General features: G+C 52.4%; 1 long non-coding RNA gene across 1 annotated transcript; it reads left to right on the top strand.

Moving 5' to 3' along the window:
• The first annotated feature begins 388 nt into the window (after window positions 1-388).
• Window positions 389-1347, top strand: LOC137843116 (uncharacterized). The gene is made up of 2 exons (XR_011089371.1): window positions 389-574; window positions 855-1347. It is a non-coding gene; the product is annotated as an uncharacterized lncRNA (long non-coding RNA).
• The last annotated feature ends 20113 nt before the right edge of the window (window positions 1348-21460 follow it).

The following is a 21460-nucleotide window of genomic DNA, read 5'->3' on the forward strand; positions in this document are numbered from 1 at the left end:
CAAGGGCATGGGTGTGAGGGACTGTACCTTGTTTTGCTGACTACTGAAACAGCTGTGAGAACCGCAGAAAGGGACCCATGCATCCAGAATAAAAGGACCAGTAACTACTGAAACTTGGAGGGTTGAGTCCCCTCCTGGGAAACTGAAACTCATGCTAAGGAAGAACTAATATTCTGGCAACGAGGCTCTGCATGAATTAAGGATGCCAAATAAAGGGGACAAGCCTGAAGGGAGGAAAGGGAGAAGGCAAGACCAGGGCAGGACCCTCCACTGCGGTGTGTATGGTCTACCGAGGGAAGCAACCCCTATGGGTATTGACTGCCGAGTGAGAGGGCCTCGGCTGGACTTCTCCCACACTAATGGCATCCAACGTGGGGCTCAGGTCAGGTTGTCCTGAGAAAATAACATAAGAACCTTTTTTTTTAACCTATATAAAATTGTGATTCGTTTTCCAGGAGCTGGATCACCCTGACAGGCCGAACGGTAACACAAGCCTGAATCAACCCTGAAGGTGTTTGCCTATTATGATCCAGATACGTGGGCAGAAGACAGATCGTGGGACTATAGGACCCCAGTATATATACTTAATAGAATAATTAGGTTATTAGCTGTAATAGAAATAGTTATAAAGATGAGAACTGCTTTGTATCAAAATTGCCTAGCTTTGGATTATTTACTAGCACAAGAAGGAGAAGTCTGTGGAAAATTTAGCTTTAGTAATTGCTGTTTAAAGATTGATAAAAAGGGTAGTAGCTAATACTCTTCCTAGTAGCTAATAGAATGTTATGTTCTGGTTTAGGATGAGAAGAATGTTAATAATATGCTGATGTTTTAATTGTTTTTAATTGTTACAGAGCAGTGCTTACATCAAGCCAAGGACCAAGCCAAATTCAGCTTCTCACTGTCCTGCTAGCAGGCAGGCTGGGAGGAGGGCCGGACTGCTCGGGGTTAGGTTGGGCATCGGACAGCAGGTGGTGAGCAATTGCATTGTGCATCACTTGTTTCGTACACATTATTACTAGTAGTACTATTATAATCATTATTGTTATTATTATTATTGTTATTATCTACTTGTTTTTATCTCAACTCACAGGCTTCACTTTCCCATTTCTCTCTCCCATTCCAGAGAAGGAGAGGGGGGACGTGAGCGAGCAAACACAAACCTGGAAGGATATGGAATGGGATTTATTTTCATTTATTTTCATTTATTTTTATTTTCATGGCTGCCTGGTGGACCATGGGTTAAAAGAGTGTTATTTTTATTGTTATGTGGTGTAAAGATGTTATTGTCTATACCTTGTATGATACCTTGTCTTACATTATTAATACACCGGGCGATAAATAGTACATTGGTAATAACTTCGTTAAAAAAGGAAGGGAATATGTCAATTATGATGCTTAAGAACTGGACCCTCCGAGAACACACTGATGAAATCCAATTATTAATAACAGAAGAGACACGAATTGGGGATATTAAAAAGAAGATAAGGGATTGTGAGGAATGTTTTAACAATTCCAATTCGTGTCCATAAATTCGTGTCCATAAAGAATAATTCTGTTTGAATCCTGTCTGCCTCTGGGCCCTGCACTGGCAATTTAGTTCTTGAACCACAGATGCAGTGTGTCCCAGTCTCCCCCTCATTCCAGTCAATTTATCAAGTCTTCAGAAAACACTCCTTAAATTTATGAACCTGTTTGCTTTTGTTATTCCTGACTTCTAGTTCTAACAGTTACAGTTTTTTTTTCTGTCTTCTTCGAGATTGATTTAACACTGCTATAGATGTTATGTAGATGACTGTGAATAGCTGGGAAAGAATGTTTTAATTGCTCGTGAGTCGTCAACCTGTTTGGGAGTTTCAGAACAACTGATAATAACTGGTGACTGCTGGTGACTGTTATGAGATCCTTGGTATCTGGCCAGGGGGGCCAAGAGATTAAGAGGAAGAAAAAAGAAGCTGAAGGACGGTTGGGAGACAAGACCTGTGGAGAGTGTACAGAGAGTGTTCCATAAACTTGGAATAGTGCCGAGTAAGTACAAAGGGTGAGAGGAAGGCTACGAGCCTTCAGCATGAAAGACCCCTAGAGACCCCCAGAGGAGACTGATGCGCATGCTCCAGTAGGAGGAACTGGACCCCGGAAGCTAATTATAATAATCTATTTTTTTAGAAGTAGTAATGAATATGTATTAGTCTAGGTGCATAAAAATCAGCTGCTTGATGTAACTGGTGTGCGTCCTGGTGGAGCGGAGACTCCCGGTGCACCCAGCGCTGTTTGCTTACCTCTATTCCTTTATATTCTTTTAATAAATCCTATTTTTATTTAATCCTAATTTGAATCCTGAGCCATTTATAACATACCCAAAGCCTTCCTCTGGGGGCACTTTTGGATGGGCGAATTAGGCTTTTAATGCGTTTTCTGGGGCCCGAGTTTTCAGTCTTCTTCCATGCTGGCTAGGGTTATATTTAGGGTTGCTTGTAAACAGCGAACACGGGGGGTCCAGTTGCGTATGGGCCTGCATAAAGGCTCCCCTGGGGAGTTCACTTGTACCCAAAGCCTTCCTTTGGGGGCACTTTTGGATGGTCAAATGGGGCTTGTAGCACGTTTTCTGGAGCCCGATTTTTCAGTCGTCTGCCATGCGGGCCAGGGTTATATTTAGGGTTGCTGTAAAGAGCGAACACGTAGGGTCCAATTGCATGTGGGGCTGCGTAAAGGCTCCCCTGGGGAGTTCTCTTGTACCCAAAGCCTTCCTTTGGGGGCACTTCTGGATGGGTGAATGGGGCTTGAAACGCATTTTCTGGAGCCCGAGTTTTCAGTCTTCTGCGATGGTGGCTAGGGGTATATTTAGGGTTGCTCGTAAACAGTGAACAAGGAGGGTCCAGTTGCATGTGGGGCTGCGTAAAGGCTCCCCTGGGGAGTTCACTTGTACCCAAAGCCTTCCTCTGGGGGCAATTTTGGATGGGCGAATTAGGCTTTTAATGCATTTTCTGGGGCCCGATTTTTCAGTCGTCTGCCATGCGGGCCAGGGTTATATTTAGGGTTGCTGTGAAAGAGCGAATACGGAGGGTCCAGTTGCATGTGGGGCTGCATAAAGGCTCCCCTGGGGAGTTCACTTGTACCCAAAGCCTTCCTTTGGGGGCACTTCTGGATGGGCGAAAGGGGCTTGAAACGCTTTTTCTGTGGCCCGAGTTTACAGTCTTCTGCCATGCTGGCTAGTGTTATATTTAGGGTTGCTGTGAAAGAGAGAACACGGAGGGTCCAGTTGCATGTGGGGCTGCGTAAGGCTCCCCTGGGGAGTTCACTTGTACCCAAAGCCTTCCTTTGGAGGCACTTTTGAATGGGCGAATGGGGCTCGTAACACATTTTCTGTGGCCCGAGCTCTCAGTCGACTGCTAGGAGTGCTAGGGTTATATTTAGGGTTGCTGTGAAAGAGCGAATACGGAGGGTCCAGTTGCATGTGGGGCTGCATAAAGGCTCCCCTGGGGAGTCCAGTTGTACCCAAAGCCTTCCTTTGGGGGCACTTCTGGATGGGCGAAAGGGGCTTGAAACGCTTTTTCTGTGGCCCGAGTTTTCAGTCGACTGCCATGGTGGCTAGGGGTATATTTAGGGTTGCTGTAAAGAGCGAACACGGAGGGTCCAGTTGCATGTGGGGCTGCGTAAAGGCTCCCCTGGGGAGTTCAGATGTACCCAAAGCCTTTCTCTGGGGGCACTTTTGGATGGGCGAATTAGGCTTTTAACAGTTTTTCTGGGGCCCGAGTTTTCAGTCTTCTGCCATGCTGGCTAGGGTTATATTTAGGGTTGCTGTGAAAGAGCGAATACGGAGGGTCCAGTTGCATGTGGGGCTGCGTTAAGGCTCCCCTGGGGAGACCAGTTGTACCCAAAGCCTTCCTTTGGGGGCACTTTTGGATGGTCCAAGGGGAATCGCAATGCGTTTTCTGAGGCCTGCTTTTTCAGTCTTCTCCCATTGCGCCGAGGGCTATATTTAGGCTTGCGGGGAAAGAGTGAACCCGGAGGGTCCAGTTGCATGTGGGGCTGCATAAAGGCTCACCTGGGGAGTTCAGTTGTACCCAAAGCCTTCCTTTGGGGGCACTTCTGGATGGGTGAATGGGGCTTGAAACGCATTTTCTGGAGCCCGAGTTTTCAGTCTTCTACCATGGTGGCTAGGGGTATATTTAGGGTTGCTCGTAAACAGTGAACAAGGAGGGTCCAGTTGCATGTGGGGCTGCGTAAAGGCTCCCCTGGGGAGTTCAGTTGTACCCAAAGCCTTCCTCTGGGGGCACTTTTGGATGGGCGAATTAGGCTTTTAATGCATTTTCTGGGGTCCGAGTTTTCAGTCGACTGCCAGGCGGGCCAGGGCTATATTTAGGGTTGCTGTGAAAGAGTGAACCCTGAGGGTCCAGTTGCATGTGGGGCTGCATAAAGGCTCCCCTGGGGAGTTCACTTGTACCCAAAGCCTTCCTTTTGGGGGCACTTTTGGATGGGCGAATGGGGCTCGTAACACATTTTCTGTGGCCCGAGCTTTCAGTCGACTGCCAGGCTTGCTAGGGCTATATTTAGGCTTGCGGTGAAAGAGTGAACCCGGAGGGTCCAGTTGCATGTGGGGCTGCATAAAGGCTCACCTGGGGAGTTCAGTTGTACCCAAAGCCTTCTTTTGGGGGCACTTCTGGATGGGTGAATGGGGCTTGAAACGCATTTTCTGGAGCCCGAGTTTTCAGTCTTCTTCCATGGTGGCTAGGGGTATATTTAGGGTTGCTCGTAAACAGTGAACAAGGAGGGTCCAGTTGCACATGGGGCTGCGTAAAGGCTCCCCTGGGGAGATCAGTTGTACCCAAAGCCTTCCTCTGGGGGCACTTTTGGATGGGCGAATTAGGCTTTTAATGCATTTTCTGGGGTCCGAGTTTTCAGTCGACTGCCAGGCGGGCCAGGGCTATATTTAGGGTTGCTGTGAAAGAGTGAACCCGGAGGGTCCAGTTGCATGTGGGGCTGCATAAAGGCTCCCCTGGGGAGTTCACTTGTACCCAAAGCCTTCCTTTTGGGGGCACTTTTGGATGGGCGAATGGGGCTCGTAACACATTTTCTGTGGCCCGAGCTTTCAGTCGACTGCCAGGCTTGCTAGGGCTATATTTAGGCTTGCGGTGAAAGAGTGAACCCGGAGGGTCCAGTTGCATGTGGGGCTGCATAAAGGCTCCCCTGGGGAGTTCACTTGTACCCAAAGCCTTCCTTTGGGGGCACTTCTGGATGGGTGAATGGGGCTTGAAACGCATTTTCTGGAACCCTAGTTTTCAGTCTTCTGCCATGCTGGCTAGGGGTATATTTAGGGTTGCTCGTAAACAGTGAACAAGGAGGGTCCAGTTGCATGTGGGGCTGCATAAAGGCTCCCCTGGGGAGTTCAGTTGTACCCAAAGCCTTCCTCTGGGGTCACTTTTGTATGGGCGAATTAGGCTTTTAACACATTTTCTTGGGCCCGATTTTTCAGTCGTCTGCCATGCGGGCCTGGGTTATATTTAGGGTTGCTGTGAAAGAGCGAATACGGAGGGTCCAGTTGCATGTGGGGCTGCATAAAGGCTCCCCTGGGGAGTTCACTTGTACCCAAAGCCTTCCTTTGGGGGCACCTCTGGATGGGCGAAAGGGGCTTGAAACGCTTTTTCTGTGGCCCGAGTTTTCAGTCTTCTGCCATGCTGGCTAGGGTTATATTTAGGGTTGCTGTAAAGAGCGAACACGGAGGGTCCAGTTGCATGTGGGGCTGCGTAAAGGCTCCCCTGGGGAGTTCAGATGTACCCAAAGCCTTCCTTTGGAGGCACTTTTGAATGGGCGAATGGGGCTCGTAACACATTTTCTGTGGCCCGAGCTCTCAGTCGACTGCCAGGCGTGCTAGGGCTATATTTAGGGTTGCTGTGAAAGAGTGAACCCGGAGGGTCCAGTTGCATGTGGGGCTGCGTAAAGGCTCCCCTGGGGAGTTCAGATGTACCCAAAGCGTTCCTCTGGGGGCACTTTTGGATGGGCGAATTAGGCTTTTAACGCATTTTCTGGGGCCCGAGTTTTCAGTCGACTGCCAGGCGGGCCAGGGCTATATTTAGGGTTGCTGTGAAAGAGCGAATACGGAGGGTCCAGTTGCATGTGGGGCTGCGTTAAGGCTCCCCTGGGGAGTCCAGTTGTACCCAAAGCCTTCCTTTGGGGGCACCTTGGGATGGTCCAAGGGGAATCGCAATGCGTTTTCTGAGGCCCGCTTTTTCAGTCTTCTCCAATTGCGCCGAGGGCTATATTTAGGCTTGCGGTGAAAGAGTGAACCCGGAGGGTCCAGTTTCATGTGGGGCTGCATAAAGGCTCCCCTGGGGAGTTCAGTTGTACCCAAAGCCTTCCTTTGGGGACACTTCTGGATGGGTGAATGGGTCATGAAACGCTTTTTCTCTGGCCCGAGTTTTCAGTTTTCTGCCATGATGGCTAGTGTTATATTTAGGGTTGCTTGTAAACAGCGAACACGGGGGGTCCAGTTGCATGTGGGGCTGCGTAAAGGCTCCCCTGGGGAGTTCAGATGTACCCAAAGCCTTCCTTTGGGGGCACTTCTGGATAGGTGAATGGGGCTTGAAACGCTTTTTCTGTGGCTCGAGTTTTCAGTCTTCTGCCATGCTGGCTAGGGTTATATTTAGGGTTGCTTTAAAGAGCGAACACGGAGGGTCCAGTTGCATGTGGGGCTGTGTAAAGGCTCCCCTGGGGAGTTCAGCTGTACCCAAAGCCTTCCTTTGGATGCACTTTTCGATGGGCGAATGGGGCTCGTAACACATTTTCTGTGGCCTGAGCTTTCAGTCGACTGCCAAGCTTGCTCGGGATATATTTAGGCTTGCGGTGAAAGAGTGAATACGGAGGGTCTAGTTGCTTGTGGGGCTGCATAAAGGCTCCCCTGGGGAGTTCACTTGTACCCAAAGCCTTCCTTTGGGGGCACTTCTGGATGGGTGAATGGGGCTTGAAACGCTTTTTCTGCGGCCCGAGTTTTCAGTTTTCTGCCATGCTGGCTAGGGTTATATTTAGTGTTGCTGTAAAGAGCGAACACGGAGGGTCCAGTTGCATGTGGGGCTGCGTAAAGGCTCCCCTGGGGAGTTCACTTGTACCCAAAGCCTTCCTTTGGGGGCACTTTTGGATGGGCGAATTAGGCTTTTAACGCATTTTCTGGGGCCCGAGTTTTCAGTCGACTGCCAGGCGGGCCAGGGCTATATTTAGGCTTGCGGGGAAAGAGTGAACCCGGAGGGTCCAGTTGCATGTGGGGCTGCGTTAAGGCTCCCCTGGGGAGTCCAGTTGTACCCAAAGCCTTCCTTTGGGGGCACCTTGGGATGGTCCAAGAGGAATCGCAATGCGTTTTCTGAGGCCCGCTTTTTCAGTCTTCTCCCATTGCGCCGAGGGCTATATTTAGGCTTGCGGTGAAAGAGTGAACCCGGAGGGTCCAGTTGCATGTGGGGCTGCATAAAGGCTCCCCTGGGGAGTTCAGTTGTACACAAAGCCTTCCTTTGGGGACACTTCTGGATGGGTGAATGGGGCTTGAAACACTTTTTCTGTGGCCCGAGTTTTCAGTTTTCTGCCATGCTGGCTAGTGTTATATTTAGGGTTGCTTGTAAACAGCGAACACGGGTGGTCCAGTTGCGTATGGGCCTGCATAAAGGCTCCCCTGGGGAGTTCACTTGTACCCAAAGCCTTCCGTTGGGGGCACTTTTGGATGGTCGAATGGGGCTTCTAGCACGTTTTCTGTGGCCCGAGTTTTCAGTCTTCTGCCATGCTGGCTAGGGTTATATTTAGGGTTGCTGTAAAGAGCGAACACGGAGGGTCCAGTTGCATGTGGGGCTGCGTAAAGGCTCCCCTGGGGAGTTCAGATGTACCCAAAGCCTTCCTTTGGGGGCACTTCTGGATGGGCGAATGGGGCTCGTAACACATTTTCTGTGGCCCGAGCTTTCAGTCGACTGCCAGGCGTGCTAGGGCTATATTTAGGCTTGCGGTGAAAGAGTGAACCCGGAGGGTCCAGTTGCATGTGGGGCTGCGTAAAGGCTCCCCTGGGGAGTTCACTTGTACCCAAAGCCTTCCTCTGGGGGCACTTTTGGATTGGCGAATTAGGCTTTTAACAGTTTTTCTGGGGCGCGAGTTTTCAGTCGACTGCCAGGCGGGCCAGTGCTATATTTAGGGTTGCTGTGAACGAGCGAATACGGAGGGTCCAGTTGCATGTGGGGCTGCGTAAAGGCTCCCCTGGGGAGTTCACTTGTACACAAAGCCTTCCGTTGGGGGCACTTCTGGATGGGTGAATGGGGCTTGAAACGCTTTTTCTGGAGCCAGAGTTTTCAGTTTTCTGCCATGCTGGCTAGTGTTATATTTAGAGTTGCTTGTAAACAGCGAACACGGGGGGTCCAGTTGCATATGGGCCTGCATAAAGGCTCCCCTGGGGAGTTCACTTGTTCCCAAAGCCTTCCTTTGGGGGCACTTTTGGATGGTCGAATGGGGCTTGTAACACGTTTTCTGTGGCCCGAGTTTTCAGTATTCTGCCATGCTGGCTAGGGTTATATTTAGGGTTGCTGTAAAGAGCGAACACGGAGGGTCCAGTTGCATGTGGGGCTGCGTAAAGGCTCCCCTGGGGAGTTCAGATGTACCCAAAGCCTTCCTTTGGAGACACTTTTGAATGGGAGAATGGGGCTTGTAACACATTTTCTGTGGCCCGAGCTTTCAGTCGACTGCCAGGCGTGCTAGGGCTATATTTAGGGTTGCTGTGAAAGAGTGAACCCGGAGGGTCCAGTTGCATGTGGGGCTGCATAAAGGCTCCCCTGGGGAGTTCACTTGTACCCAACGCCTTCCTTTGGGGGCACTTCTGGATGGGTGAATGGGGCTTGAAACGCATTTTCTGGAGCCCGAGTTTTTAGTCTGCTGCCATGGTGGCTAGCGGTATATTTAGGGTTGCTCGTAAACAGTGAACAAGGAGAGTCCAGTTGCATGTGGGGCTGCGTAAAGGCTCCCCTGGGGAGTTCACTTGTACCCAAAGCCTTCCTTTGGGGGCACTTTTGGATGGGCGAATTAGGCTTTTAACGCATTTTCTGGGGCCCGAGTTTTCAGTCGACTGCCAGGCGGGCCAGGGCTATATTTAGGGTTGCTGTGAAAGAGCGAATACGGAGGGTCCAGTTGCATGTGGGGCTGCGTTAAGGCTCCCCTGGGGAGTCCAGTTGTACCCAAAGCCTTCCTTTGGGGGCACCTTGGGATGGTCCAAGGGGAATCGCAATGCGTTTTCTGAGGCCCGCTTTTTCAGTCTTCTCCCATTGCGCCGAGGGCTATATTTAGGCTTGCGGTGAAAGAGTGAACCCGGAGGGTCCAGTTGCATGTGGGGCTGCATAAAGGCTCCCCTGGGGAGTTCACTTGTACCCAAAGCCTTCCTTTGGGGACACTTCTGGATGGGTGAATGGGGCTTGAAACGCTTTTTCTGTGGCCCGAGTTTTCAGTTTTCTGCCATGCTGGCTAGTGTTATATTTAGGGTTGCTTGTAAACAGCGAACACGGGGGGTCCAGTTGCGTATGGGCCTGCATAAAGGCTCCCCTGGGGAGTTCAGTTGTACCCAAAGCCTTCCTTTGGGGGCACTTTTGGATGGTCGAATGGGGCTTGTAGCACGTTTTCTGTGGCCCGAGTTTTCAGTCTTCTGCCATGCTGGCTAGGGTTATATTTAGGGTTGCTGTAAAGAGCGAACACGGAGGGTCCAGTTGCATGTGGGGCTGCGTAAAGGCTCCCCTGGGGAGTTCAGATGTACCCAAAGCCTTCCTTTGGGGGCACTTCTGGATGGGCAAATGGGGCTCGTAACACATTTTCTGTGGCCCGAGCTTTCAGTCGACTGCCAGGCGTGCTAGGGCTATATTTAGGCTTGCGGGGAAAGAGTGAACCCGGAGGGTCCAGTTGCATGTGGGGCTGCATAAAGGCTCCCCTGGGGAGTTCACTTGTACCCAAAGCCTTCCTTTTGGGGCACTTCTGGATGGGTGAATGGGGCTTGAAACGCATTTTCTGGAGCCCCAGTTTTCAGTCTTCTGCCATGGTGGCTAGGGGTATATTTTGGGTTGCTCGTAAACAGTGAACAAGGAGGGTCCAGTTGCATGTGGGGCTGCGTAAAGGCTCCCCTGGGGAGTTCAGTTGTACCCAAAGCCTTTCTCTGGGGGCACATTTGGATGGGCGAATTAGGCTTTTAACGCATTTTCTGGGGCCCGAGTTTTCAGTCGACTGCCAGGCGGTCCAGGGCTATATTTAGGGTTGCTGTGAAAGAGCGAATACGGAGGGTCCAGTTGCATGTGGGGCTGCGTTAAGGCTCCCCTGGGGAGTTCACTTGTACCCAAAGCCTTCCTTTGGAGGCACTTTTGGATGGGCGAATGGGGCTCGTAACACATTTTCTGTGGCCCGAGCTTTCAGTCGACTGCCAGGCGTGCTAGGGCTATATTTAGGCTTGCGGTGAAAGAGTGAACCCGGAGGGTCCAGTTGCATGTGGGGCTGCATAAAGGCTCCCCTGGGGAGTTCAACTGTACCCAAAGCCTTCCTTTGGGGGCACTTTTGGATGGTCGAATGGGGCTTGTAGGACGTTTTCTGGGGCCCGATTTTTCAGTCGACTGCCGTGCGGGCCAGGGTTATATTTAGGGTTGATGTGAAAGAGCGAATACGGAGGATCCAGTTGCATGTGGGGCTGCATAAAGGCTCCCCTGGGGAGTTCACTTGTACCCAAAGCCTTCCGTTGGGGGCACTTCTGGATGGGTGAATGGGGCTTGAAACGCATTTTCTGGAGCCCGAGTTTTCAGTCTTCTGCCATGGTGGCTAGGGGTATATTTAGGGTTGCTCGTATACAGTGAACAAGGAGGGTCCAGTTGCATGTGGGGCTGCGTAAAGGCTCCCCTGGGGAGTTCACTTGTACCCAAAGCCTTCCTCTGGGGGCACTTTTGGATGGGCGAATTAGGCTTTTATTGCAGTTTCTGGGGCCCGAGTTTTCAGTCGACTGCCTGGTCAGCCAGGGCTATATTTAGGGTTGCTGTGAAAGAGCGAATACGGAGGGTCCAGTTGCATGTGGGGCTGCGTTAAGGCTCCCCTGGGGAGTTCAGTTGTACCCAAAGCCTTCCTTTGGGGGCACTTTGGGATGGTCCAAGGGGAATCGCAATGCGTTTTCTGAGGCCCGCTTTTTCAGTCTTCTCCCATTGCGCCGAGGGTTATATTTAGTCTTGCGGTGAAAGAGTGAACCCGGAGGGTCCAGTTGCATGTGGGGCTGCATAAAGGCTCCCCTGGGGAGTTCACTTGTACCCAAAGCCTTCCTTTGGGGGCACTTCTGGATGGGTGAATGGGGCTTGTAGCACGTTTTCTGTGGCCCGAGTTTTCAGTCTTCTGCCATGCTGGCTAGGGTTATATTTAGGGTTGCTGTGAAGAGCGAACACGGAGGGTCCAGTTGCATGTGGGGCTGCATAAAGGCTCCCCTGGGGAGTTCAGTTGTACCCAAAGCCTTCCTCTGGGGGCACTTTTGGATGGGCGAATTAGGCTTTTAACGCATTTTCTGGGGCCCGAGTTTTCAGTAGACTGCCAGGCGGGCCAGGGCTATATTTAGGGTTGCCGTGAAAGAGCGAATACGGAGGGTCCAGTTGCATGTGGGGCTGCGTTAAGGCTCCCCTGGGGAGTTCAGTTGTACCCAAAGCATTCCTCTGAGGGCACTTTTGGATGGGCGAATTAGGCTTTTAACGCATTTTCTGGGACCCGAGTTTTCAGTCGACTGCCAGGCGGTCCAGGGCTATATTTAGGGTTGCTGTGAAAGAGTGAACCCGGAGGGTCCAGTTGCATGTGGTGCTGCATAAAGGCTCCCCTGGGGAGTTCAGTTGTACCCAAAGCCTTCCTTTGGGGGCACTTTTGGATGGGCGAATGGGGCTCGTAACACATTTTCTGTGGCCCGAGCTTTCAGTCGACTGCCAGGCGGTCCAGGGCTATATTTAGGGTTGCTGTGAAAGAGCGAATACGGAGGGTCCAGTTGCATGTGGTGCTGCATAAAGGCTCCCCTGGGGAGTTCACTTGTACCCAAAGCCTTCCTTTGGGGACACTTCTGGATGGGTGAATGGGGCTTGAAACGCTTTTTCTGTGGCCCGAGTTTTCAGTTTTCTGCCATGCTGGCTAGTGTTATATTTAGGGTTGCTTGTAAACAGCGAACACGGGGGGTCCAGTTGCGTATGGGCCTGCATAAAGGCTCCCATGGGGAGTTCAGTTGTACCCAAAGCCTTCCGTTGGGGGCACTTTTGGATGGTCGAATGGGGCTTGTAGCACGTTTTCTGTGGCCCGAGTTTTCAGTCTTCTGCCATGCTGGCTAGGGTTATATTTAGGGTTGCTGTAAAGAGCGAACACGGAGGGTCCAGTTGCATGTGGGGCTGCGTAAAGGCTCCCCTGGGGAGTTCAGATGTACCCAAAGCCTTCCTTTGGGGGCACTTCTGGATGGGCAAATGGGGCTCGTAACACATTTTCTGTGGCCCGAGCTTTCAGTCGACTGCCAGGCGTGCTAGGGCTATATTTAGGCTTGCGGGGAAAGAGTGAACCCGGAGGGTCCAGTTGCATGTGGGGCTGCATAAAGGCTCCCCTGGGGAGTTCACTTGTACCCAAAGCCTTCCTTTTGGGGCACTTCTGGATGGGTGAATGGGGCTTGAAACGCATTTTCTGGAGCCCCAGTTTTCAGTCTTCTGCCATGGTGGCTAGGGGTATATTTTGGGTTGCTCGTAAACAGTGAACAAGGAGGGTCCAGTTGCATGTGGGGCTGCGTAAAGGCTCCCCTGGGGAGTTCAGTTGTACCCAAAGCCTTCCTCTGGGGGCACTTTTGGATGGGCGAATTAGGCTTTTAACGCATTTTCTGGGGCCCGAGTTTTCAGTCGACTGCCAGGCGGTCCAGGGCTATATTTAGGGTTGCTGTGAAAGAGCGAATACGGAGGGTCCAGTTGCATGTGGGGCTGCGTTAAGGCTCCCCTGGGGAGTTCACTTGTACCCAAAGCCTTCCTTTGGAGGCACTTTTGGATGGGCGAATGGGGCTCGTAACACATTTTCTTTGGCCCGAGCTTTCAGTCGACTGCCAGGCGTGCTAGGGCTATATTTAGGCTTGCGGTGAAAGAGTGAACCCGGAGGGTCCAGTTGCATGTGGGGCTGCATAAAGGCTCCCCTGGGGAGTTCAACTGTACCCAAAGCCTTCCTTTGGGGGCACTTTTGGATGGTCGAATGGGGCTTGTAGGACGTTTTCTGGGGCCCGATTTTTCAGTCGACTGCCGTGCGGGCCAGGGTTATATTTAGGGTTGATGTGAAAGAGCGAATACGGAGGATCCAGTTGCATGTGGGGCTGCATAAAGGCTCCCCTGGGGAGTTCACTTGTACCCAAAGCCTTCCGTTGGGGGCACTTCTGGATGGGTGAATGGGGCTTGAAACGCATTTTCTGGAGCCCGAGTTTTCAGTCTTCTGCCATGGTGGCTAGGGGTATATTTAGGGTTGCTCGTATACAGTGAACAAGGAGGGTCCAGTTGCATGTGGGGCTGCGTAAAGGCTCCCCTGGGGAGTTCACTTGTACCCAAAGCCTTCCTCTGGGGGCACTTTTGGATGGGCGAATTAGGCTTTTATTGCAGTTTCTGGGGCCCGAGTTTTCAGTCGACTGCCTGGTCGGCCAGGGCTATATTTAGGGTTGCTGTGAAAGAGCGAATACGGAGGGTCCAGTTGCATGTGGGGCTGCGTTAAGGCTCCCCTGGGGAGTCCAGTTGTACCCAAAGCCTTCCTTTGGGGGCACTTTGGGATGGTCCAAGGGGAATCGCAATGCGTTTTCTGAGGCCCGCTTTTTCAGTCTTCTCCCATTGCGCCGAGGGTTATATTTAGTCTTGCGGTGAAAGAGTGAACCCGGAGGGTCCAGTTGCATGTGGGGCTGCATAAAGGCTCCCCTGGGGAGTTCACTTGTACCCAAAGCCTTCCTTTGGGGGCACTTCTGGATGGGTGAATGGGGCTTGTAGCACGTTTTCTGTGGCCCGAGTTTTCAGTCTTCTGCCATGCTGGCTAGGGTTATATTTAGGGTTGCTGTGAAGAGCGAACACGGAGGGTCCAGTTGCATGTGGGGCTGCGTAAAGGCTCCCCTGGGGAGTTCAGTTGTACCCAAAGCCTTCCTTTGGGGGCACTTTTGGATGGGCGAGTTAGGCTTTTAACGCATTTTCTGGGACCCGAGTTTTCAGTAGACTGCCAGGCGGGCCAGGGCTATATTTAGGGTTGCCGTGAAAGAGCGAATACGGAGGGTCCAGTTGCATGTGGGGCTGCGTTAAGGCTCCCCTGGGGAGTTCAGTTGTACCCAAAGCATTCCTCTGAGGGCACTTTTGGATGGGCGAATTAGGCTTTTAACGCATTTTCTGGGACCCGAGTTTTCAGTCGACTGCCAGGCGGTCCAGGGCTATATTTAGGGTTGCTGTGAAAGAGTGAACCCGGAGGGTCCAGTTGCATGTGGTGCTGCATAAAGGCTCCCCTGGGGAGTTCAACTGTACCCAAAGCCTTCCTTTGGGGGCACTTTTGGATGGTCGAATGGGGCTTGTAGGACGTTTTCTGGGGCCCGATTTTTCAGTCGACTGCCGTGCGGGCCAGGGTTATATTTAGGGTTGATGTGAAAGAGCGAATACGGAGGATCCAGTTGCATGTGGGGCTGCATAAAGGCTCCCCTGGGGAGTTCACTTGTACCCAAAGCCTTCCGTTGGGGGCACTTCTGGATGGGTGAATGGGGCTTGAAACGCATTTTCTGGAGCCCGAGTTTTCAGTCTTCTGCCATGGTGGCTAGGGGTATATTTAGGGTTGCTCGTATACAGTGAACAAGGAGGGTCCAGTTGCATGTGGGGCTGCGTAAAGGCTCCCCTGGGGAGTTCACTTGTACCCAAAGCCTTCCTCTGGGGGCACTTTTGGATGGGCGAATTAGGCTTTTATTGCAGTTTCTGGGGCCCGAGTTTTCAGTCGACTGCCTGGTCGGCCAGGGCTATATTTAGGGTTGCTGTGAAAGAGCGAATACGGAGGGTCCAGTTGCATGTGGGGCTGCGTTAAGGCTCCCCTGGGGAGTCCAGTTGTACCCAAAGCCTTCCTTTGGGGGCACTTTGGGATGGTCCAAGGGGAATCGCAATGCGTTTTCTGAGGCCCGCTTTTTCAGTCTTCTCCCATTGCGCCGAGGGTTATATTTAGTCTTGCGGTGAAAGAGTGAACCCGGAGGGTCCAGTTGCATGTGGGGCTGCATAAAGGCTCCCCTGGGGAGTTCACTTGTACCCAAAGCCTTCCTTTGGGGGCACTTCTGGATGGGTGAATGGGGCTTGTAGCACGTTTTCTGTGGCCCGAGTTTTCAGTCTTCTGCCATGCTGGCTAGGGTTATATTTAGGGTTGCTGTGAAGAGCGAACACGGAGGGTCCAGTTGCATGTGGGGCTGTGTAAAGGCTCCCCTGGGGAGTTCAGTTGTACCCAAAGCCTTCCTCTGGGGGCACTTTTGGATGGGCGAATTAGGCTTTTAACGCATTTTCTGGGGCCCGAGTTTTCAGTAGACTGCCAGGCGGGCCAGGGCTATATTTAGGGTTGCCGTGAAAGAGCGAATACGGAGGGTCCAGTTGCATGTGGGGCTGCGTTAAGGCTCCCCTGGGGAGTTCAGTTGTACCCAAAGCATTCCTCTGAGGGCACTTTTGGATGGGCGAATTAGGCTTTTAACGCATTTTCTGGGACCCGAGTTTTCAGTCGACTGCCAGGCGGTCCAGGGCTATATTTAGGGTTGCTGTGAAAGAGTGAACCCGGAGGGTCCAGTTGCATGTGGTGCTGCATAAAGGCTCCCCTGGGGAGTTCAGTTGTACCCAAAGCCTTCCTTTGGGGGCACTTTTGGATGGGCGAATGGGGCTCGTAACACATTTTCTGTGGCCCGAGCTTTCAGTCGACTGCCAGGCGGTCCAGGGCTATATTTAGGGTTGCTGTGAAAGAGCGAATACGGAGGGTCCAGTTGCATGTGGTGCTGCATAAAGGCTCCCCTGGGGAGTTCACTTGTACCCAAAGCCTTCCTTTGGGGGCACTTTTGGATGGGTGAATGGGGCTTGAAACGCTTTTTCTGTGGCCCGAGTTTTCAGTTTTCTGCCATGCTGGCTAGTGTTATATTTAGGGTTGCTTGTAAACAGCGAACACGGGGGGTCCAGTTGCGTATGGGCCTGCATAAAGGCTCCCATGGGGAGTTCAGTTGTACCCAAAGCCTTCCTTTGGGGGCACTTTTGGATGGGCGAATGGGGCCTGTAGCACGTTTTCTGTGGCCCGAGTTTTCAGTCTTCTGCCATGCTGGCTAGGGTTATATTTAGGGTTGCTGTAAAGAGCGAACACGGAGGGTCCAGTTGCATGTGGGGCTGCGTAAAGGCTCCCCTGGGGAGTTCAGATGTACCCAAAGCCTTCCTTTGGGGACACTTCTGGATGGGCAAATGGGGCTCGTAACACATTTTCTGTGGCCCGAGCTTTCAGTCGACTGCCAGGCGGTCCAGGGCTATATTTAGGGTTGCTGTGAAAGAGCGAATACGGAGGGTCCAGTTGCATGTGGTGCTGCATAAAGGCTCCCCTGGGGAGTTCACTTGTACCCAAAGCCTTCCTTTGGGGGCACTTTTGGATGGTGAAATGGGACTTGAAGCACGTTTTCTGGGGCCCGATTTTTCAGTCGTCTGCCATGCGGGCCAGGGATATATTTAGGGTTGCTGTGAAAGAGTGAATACGGAGGGTCCAGTTGCATGTGGGGCTGCATAAAGGCTCCCCTGGGGAGTTCACTTGTACCCAAAGCCTTCCTTTGGGGGCACTTCTGGATGGGCGAAAGGGGCTTGAAACGCTTTTTCTGTGGCCCGAGTTTTCAGTCTTCTGCCATGCTGGCTAGGGTTATATTTAGGGTTGCTGTAAAGAGCGAACACGGAGGGTCCAGTTGCATGTGGGGCTGCGTTAAGGCTCCCCTGGGGAGTTCACTTGTACCCGAAGCCTTCCTTTGGGGGCACTTTTGGATGGGCGAATTAGGCTTTTAACAGTTTTTCTGGGGCCCGATTTTTCAGTCGACTGCCAGGCGGGCCAGGGCTATATTTAGGGTTGCTGTGAAAGAGCGAATACGGAGGGTCCTGTTGCATGTGGGGCTGCGTTAAGGCTCCCCTGGGGAGTTCACTTGTACCCAAAGCCTTCCTTTGGGGGCACCTCTGGATGGGCGAAAGGGGCTTGAAACGCTTTTTCTGTGGCCCGAGTTTTCAGTCTTCTGCCATGCTGGCTAGGGTTATATTTAGGGTTGCTGTAAAGAGCGAACACGGAGGGTCCAGTTGCATGTGGGGCTGCGTAAAGGCTCCCCTGGGGAGTTCAGATGTACCCAAAGCCTTCCTTTGGAGGCACTTTTGAATGGGCGAATGGGGCTCGTAACACATTTTCTGTGGCCCGAGCTCTCAGTCGACTGCCAGGCGTGCTAGGGCTATATTTAGGGTAGCTGTGAAAGAGTGAACCCGGAGGGTCCAGTTGCATGTGGGGCTGCGTAAAGGCTCCCCTGGGGAGTTCAGTTGTACCCAAAGCCTTCCTTTTGGGGCACTTCTGGATGGGCGAATTAGGCTTTTAACGCATTTTCTGGGGCCCGAGTTTTCAGTCGACTGCCAGGCGGGCCAGGGCTATATTTAGGGTTGCTGTGAAAGAGCGAATACGGAGGGTCCAGTTGCATGTGGGGCTGCGTTAAGGCTCCCCTGGGGAGTCCAGTTGTACCCAAAGCCTTCCTCTGGGGGCACTTTTGGATGGGCGAATTAGGCTTTTAACGCATTTTCTGGGGCCCGAGTTTTCAGTCGACTGCCAGGCGGTCCAGGGCTATATTTAGGGTTGCTGTGAAAGAGCGAATACGGAGGGTCCAGTTGCATGTGGGGCTGCGTTAAGGCTCCCCTGGGGAGTTCACTTGTACCCAAAGCCTTCCTTTGGAGGCACTTTTGGATGGGCGAATGGGGCTCGTAACACATTTTCTGTGGCCCGAGCTTTCAGTCGACTGCCAGGCGTGCTAGGGCTATATTTAGGCTTGCGGTGAAAGAGTGAACCCGGAGGGTCCAGTTGCATGTGGGGCTGCATAAAGGCTCCCCTGGGGAGTTCAACTGTACCCAAAGCCTTCCTTTGGGGGCACTTTTGGATGGTCGAATGGGGCTTGTAGGACGTTTTCTGGGGCCCGATTTTTCAGTCGACTGCCGTGCGGGCCAGGGTTATATTTAGGGTTGATGTGAAAGAGCGAATACGGAGGATCCAGTTGCATGTGGGGCTGCATAAAGGCTCCCCTGGGGAGTTCACTTGTACCCAAAGCCTTCCGTTGGGGGCACTTCTGGATGGGTGAATGGGGCTTGAAACGCATTTTCTGGAGCCCGAGTTTTCAGTCTTCTGCCATGGTGGCTAGGGGTATATTTAGGGTTGCTCGTATACAGTGAACAAGGAGGGTCCAGTTGCATGTGGGGCTGCGTAAAGGCTCCCCTGGGGAGTTCACTTGTACCCAAAGCCTTCCTCTGGGGGCACTTTTGGATGGGCGAATTAGGCTTTTATTGCAGTTTCTGGGGCCCGAGTTTTCAGTCGACTGCCTGGTCGGCCAGGGCTATATTTAGGGTTGCTGTGAACGAGCGAATACGGAGGGTCCAGTTGCATGTGGGGCTGCGTTAAGGCTCCCCTGGGGAGTCCAGTTGTACCCAAAGCCTTCCTTTGGGGGCACTTTGGGATGGTCCAAGGGGAATCGCAATGCGTTTTCTGAGGCCCGCTTTTTCAGTCTTCTCCCATTGCGCCGAGGGTTATATTTAGTCTTGCGGTGAAAGAGTGAACCCGGAGGGTCCAGTTGCATGTGGGGCTGCATAAAGGCTCCCCTGGGGAGTTCACTTGTACCCAAAGCCTTCCTTTGGGGGCACTTCTGGATGGGTGAATGGGGCTTGTAGCACGTTTTCTGTGGCCCGAGTTTTCAGTCTTCTGCCATGCTGGCTAGGGTTATATTTAGGGTTGCTGTGAAGAGCGAACACGGAGGGTCCAGTTGCATGTGGGGCTGCGTAAAGGCTCCCCTGGGGAGTTCAGTTGTACCCAAAGCCTTCCTCTGGGGGCACTTTTGGTTGGGCGAATTAGGCTTTTAACGCATTTTCTGGGGCCCGAGTTTTCAGTAGACTGCCAGGCGGGCCAGGGCTATATTTAGGGTTGCCGTGAAAGAGCGAATACGGAGGGTCCAGTTGCATGTGGGGCTGCGTTAAGGCTCCCCTGGGGAGTTCAGTTGTACCCAAAGCATTCCTCTGAGGGCACTTTTGGATGGGCGAATTAGGCTTTTAACGCATTTTCTGGGACCCGAGTTTTCAGTCGACTGCCAGGCGGTCCAGGGCTATATTTAGGGTTGCTGTGAAAGAGTGAACCCGGAGGGTCCAGTTGCATGTGGTGCTGCATAAAGGCTCCCCTGGGGAGTTCAGTTGTACCCAAAGCCTTCCTTTGGGGGCACTTTTGGATGGGCGAATGGGGCTCGTAACACATTTTCTGTGGCCCGAGCTTTCAGTCGACTGCCAGGCGGTCCAGGGCTATATTTAGGGTTGCTGTGAAAGAGCGAATACGGAGGGTCCAGTTGCATGTGGTGCTGCATAAAGGCTCCCCTGGGGAGTTCACTTGTACCCAAAGCCTTCCTTTGGGGGCACTTTTGGATGGGTGAATGGGGCTTGAAACGCTTTTTCTGTGGCCCGAGTTTTCAGTTTTCTGCCATGCTGGCTAGTGTTATATTTAGGGTTGCTTGTAAACAGCGAACACGGGGGGTCCAGTTGCGTATGGGCCTGCATAAAGGCTCCCATGGGGAGTTCAGTTGTACCCAAAGCCTTCCTTTGGGGGCACTTTTGGATGGGCGAATGGGGCCTGTAGCACGTTTTCTGTGGCCCGAGTTTTCAGTCTTCTGCCATGCTGGCTAGGGTTATATTTAGGGTTGCTGTAAAGAGCGAACACGGAGGGTCCAGTTGCATGTGGGGCTGCGTAAAGGCTCCCCTGGGGAGTTCAGATGTACCCAAAGCCTTCCTTTGGGGGCACTTCTGGATGGGCAAATGGGGCTCGTAACACATTTTCTGTGGCCCGAGCTTTCAGTCGACTGCCAGGCGGTCCAGGGCTATATTTAGGGTTGCTGTGAAAGAGCGAATACGGAGGGTCCAGTTGCATGTGGTGCTGCATAAAGGCTCCCCTGGGGAGTTCACTTGTACCCAAAGCCTTCCTTTGGGGGCACTTTTGGATGGTGAAATGGGACTTGAAGCACGTTTTCTGGGGCCCGATTTTTCAGTCGTCTGCCATGCGGGCCAGGGATATATTTAGGGTTGCTGTGAAAGAGTGAATACGGAGGGTCCAGTTGCATGTGGGGCTGCATAAAGGCTCCCCTGGGGAGTTCACTTGTACCCAAAGCCTTCCTTTGGGGGCACTTCTGGATGGGCGAAAGGGGCTTGAAACGCTTTTTCTGTGGCCCGAGTTTTCAGTCTTCTGCCATGCTGGCTAGGGTTATATTTAGGGTTGCTGTAAAGAGCGAACACGGAGGGTCCAGTTGCATGTGGGGCTGCGTTAAGGCTCCCCTGGGGAGTTCAGTTGTACCCAAAGCCTTCCTCTGGGGGCACTTTTGGATGGGCGAATTAGGCTTTTAACAGTTTTTCTGGGGCCCGATTTTTCAGTCGACTGCCAGGCGGGCCAGGGCTATATTTAGGGTTGCTGTGAAAGAGCGAATACGGAGGGTCCTGTTGCATGTGGGGCTGCGTTAAGGCTCCCCTGGGGAGTTCACTTGTACCCAAAGCCTTCCTTTGGGGGCACTTTTGCATGGTCCAAGGGGAACCGCAATGCGTTTTCTGAGGCCCGCTTTTTCAGTCTTCTCCCATTGCGCCGAGGGCTATATTTAGGCTTGCGGTGAAAGAGTGAACCCGGAGGGTCCAGTTGCATGTGGGGCTGCATAAAGGCTCCCCTGGGGAGTTTAGTTGTACCCAAAGCCTTCCTCTGGGGGCACTTCTGGATGGGTGAATGGGGCTTGAAATGCATTTTCTGGAGCCCGAATTTTCAGTCTTCTGCCATGGTGGCTAGGGGTATATTTACGGTTCCTCGTAAACAGCGAACACGGGGGGTCCAGTTGCGTATGGGCCTGCATAAAGGCTCCCCTGGGGAGTTCAGTTGTACCCAAAGCCTTCCTTTGGGGGCACTTTTGGATGGTCAAGTGGGGCTTGTAGCACGTTTTCTGGGGCCTGATTTTTCAGTCGTCTGCCATGCGGGCCAGGGTTATATTTAGGGTTGCTGTAAAGAGCGAACACGGAGGGTCCAGTTGCATGTGGGGCTGCGTTAAGGCTTCCTTGGGGAGTTCAGATGTACCCAAAGCCTTCCTTTGGGGGCACTTTTGGATGGGCGAATGGGGCTCGTAACACATTTTCTGTGGCCCGAGCTTTCAGTCGACTGCCAGGCGTGCTAGGGCTATATTTAGGCTTGCGGTGAA

Source organism: Anas acuta, chromosome 21, assembly GCF_963932015.1.
Source record: "Anas acuta chromosome 21, bAnaAcu1.1, whole genome shotgun sequence".
In the NCBI taxonomy this organism is placed as follows: domain Eukaryota; kingdom Metazoa; phylum Chordata; class Aves; order Anseriformes; family Anatidae; genus Anas; species Anas acuta.